Raw genomic sequence first — 3,354 nt, 5'->3', positions numbered from 1 at the left:
TAACTACACTAAAATCCAGGGCTGACATTGTTCTCCGAGGATAACGGTTGCCATAAGACATTTTCTTTACAAGATAACAAAGTTATCACCATGATTTATGCCACTTTGACAATGTACTTGGCAATAGGAAACAATAGGAAATGGGTGGGTGATATTGATACTTTGGAATCTCACAGAGATCACGCAACAACAGAACTGTAATACATGTAGGTGGTCCCGGAAGATGAAGCTAAGAAATTGCTGTCAACTAGTGGTATTGCCAGTGACATCATGGTACAACAAGAGCAAAAATGTAGTGATTCTGTTAACAAGCCTACTGTTAAATGTGTAGCAGCAATTCACTAATGCACTTGCTGTTAAATACATATGCACTTGATATTTATATACATAATGTGCATAAGGTTGATCCTTGCTATAAATAGCTTAGCTTACTGGTTTATGCATCTACTCTATGATGCCCTTACCATAATTTTAGCCTTTACTCCTTCTTACAAAAGTTTACATTAAAAGAGCCTGCCACATAATGCCCACAGCAATCTCCTGTGTCTTGTATTTGCTGCGTCTCTTGAGGTAAGAGAGCTGAGGGATTGGCCGAGGCCCATAGGCTTGTGTAAGGACTCTTATGATATTTGCAGAAATAATAAAACAGCTAGTGATACATCTCTCAAACCACAAAAGAGCTGCCAAATGATCTCACTGGCAAAATACAGAAGGAAAAACATGAAATGAGATAGTGGGGAAAGAATCTCCCAATTATCACCAAAATGCTTTTGCATAGCAAATCAAGTTTTAGTCATTAATTCACCCCCAAAGCTCTCTCTGCTAGACCTTAGAGATCAAGTACAAAGAAAATATGTACATTTCCTCCTCAAGAAACCTAGCTTGGAAGGGCCGGGAATTTGGCCTAGTGGTTAAAGTGTTTGCCTAGCATGCATGAAGACCCGGGTTCGATTCCTCGGTACCACATACATAGAAAAAAGCCGGAAGTGGTGCTGAGGCTCAGGTGGTAGAGCTCTAGCCTTGAGAAAGTCCAAGGACAGTGCTCAGGCCCTGAGCTCAAGCCCAGGACTGGCAAAAAAAAAAAATCTAGCTTGGTGCTTCAGCCAACAACAATAGCAGGTTGTGAAAAATAAGCAAATTGATCAAAAATTTCTTATCAGCCCAAAGCATCTTTGAAAATGATTGTTGAAGAGATGAGAGATAGACCAGGAAAGAGAAAATTGTACAACCAGCTGTCAGTAATCAACAAGGAAATAGCCATGAGAACCAAACAAGTCAAGGTTTGGATCTTTGCTGCTTTCGTAGGTTGAATTTTTCATAAACTCTGTTGTTACCATGACATACTGTTTTATCTGGTCTTCCCAAGACAGCATTCACAGTGAGTTATTAGTAAACAGACACCACTATTCCCAGCATGCATCTCTCTGACATTCTATCAGACAACGACCTACCAATTTCTCACACTTTCCACTACTCCTTCCCATCAGCCCTTCTACTTCACATCAGCCTTTGAAAACCTGGGTTACCTCATTTTCACTATAACCAAAGTTCAAGAACTACACCTACCTGTAAGGAAGCTTCCCAGCAATCATTGAAAGTTTGCCCTTGCCTTCTCTGAGGTCAGTCTCAGGAGCGTCATCTTGAAGGCCTCTGCCTCTGGGAACACTGCAGCTCTACTAAGATTTTTTGGCTTTTGAGTTTTGTGCTGGTACTGGAACTTGAACCCAGGGCTACCTGCTCTTGCCTAGCTTTTTGTCTCAAAGCTGGATCTCAGCCTCCTGGGTAGCTAGGATTACAGGTTTGAGCCACCAACACCTGACTGAGCTTAGTGTCTTAAAGAGAGCCTGTTACTATCACATGGTGGGAGACAGGAAGTCTTGGGGAAAGCACTTTGAGATAAATAGTTCTTGGTTTCTCCAAACATGAAATAATGGCAATGAGCCAGGTGAGTACTCCTGATGTTCACACACTGCAAAGACAGTGAATGAATGCTCATGGGGAAATAAGATTGTCCACACTGGCAAAAGAATTACCTACAATCATGGTCAGGTTTTCTATTCATTAAACCTGTGTGAAAGGAGAGCCATGCCAGAGCAAGACAATGCTCTGCCTCCCCCTCTCATGTATTTCTCTTGGTAAGCACCAAATCAATCCTAAGCCCTTTCGTCATCAAAATCCAGCTGGCGCCGGTTCACTTCCATTGCTGTGATGAAAAGAACTAACCCCTTGGGTCAAATCTTCAAATCCGTAGGTAAACATTGGAAGAAATCATTTTCGATTGTGCTAATGACCCTCTTGACCTTTTCATTAGGACTGATGAAAGAAAATGTATTAGTTCATCATCTCTCGAACTGGAACAATGCACAAGTCCTTTGAAATCTCGGGAGACACAGTGTGCCAGGCCAAGTGGTGGAAGGTCAGTGTGTAAGATGGGTTACTTAGCCACAGCATGAGATGAGAAAGGGAGGCATGAGTACTTAGGGAGAGCATCCCACATGGGATGCAAATGATTCCAGACTCTGAACCTTCAAATCTAACTCCCCCTGCCTCAAATTATTAGGTCTGAAGACACAGAACAGCAGCAGCGAAGGAGATAGTTCCAGAAGGTTGCTTCAATCATCTCTTCGACATCAAGGAGAAGGAACTTGTCTCCGGGAAGGACGGGGTTAGAGGGCAGCCTCTCAATGCATTCACCAAGGGTCTAACAGTGCCCTTCTGTCTGCAGCACAGTTTATGTGGGTACAGAGAGTTCCAGAACAGGATCTCCCACCCCCAGGAATAGGCCAAATGTCAGCTACTCCACAAACTGAGAAAGGCTCACACATTCTAATAAGCTTGACTGCTAAAAGGGGATTTGTCTTATTTATTCACCTTCCAAAGCAGATTATATTATGATAAATATTGCTGTTTATGACTTCCTAATAATTTTGCAAATGTAATATTGCTCGGCAAAAGGGGATCATTTATGTCATCACAGGGAAATGTTAAAAAGCTGCTTGAAAATGAACAATCAATACTCACATTTTACCGAAAAGTTTCTATACATATTCACAATTACCAAGTTAATAACGATACACTGGCAAAATGGCCCCCCTTAAAATATCACAACAAAGAAAACATGAATAGATGTCAATTAAATGAGAAGTGCACTGTTATCAGACACAAAAAAATTAATATAAGCGCATTGTGTGTTCTTGAATAAAATGACCTCACAAAAATGAAAATGTCTTACTAAATTTATGAACAGTTGCCCCCCTTAAAATATCCCAACAAAGAAAAATGCACCTAGATGTCAATTCAATGAGAAATGTACTGTTTCAAATACAAAAAAAGAGACACTGCAATATAATAGCA

General features: G+C 41.0%; 1 long non-coding RNA gene across 1 annotated transcript; it reads left to right on the top strand.

Moving 5' to 3' along the window:
• The first annotated feature begins 1,407 nt into the window (after window positions 1-1,407).
• Window positions 1,408-3,354, top strand: LOC150049428 (uncharacterized). The gene is made up of 3 exons (XR_016539000.1): window positions 1,408-1,619; window positions 2,312-2,416; window positions 2,561-3,354. It is a non-coding gene; the product is annotated as an uncharacterized LOC150049428 (long non-coding RNA).

Source organism: Megascapheus bottae, chromosome 20 (assembly GCF_031878675.1).
Source record: "Megascapheus bottae isolate mThoBot1 chromosome 20, mThoBot2.hap1, whole genome shotgun sequence".
NCBI lineage: Eukaryota > Metazoa > Chordata > Mammalia > Rodentia > Geomyidae > Megascapheus > Megascapheus bottae.
The sequence above is the reverse complement of the archived record's forward strand: the minus strand, read 5'-3'. Positions and strand labels throughout refer to the sequence as shown.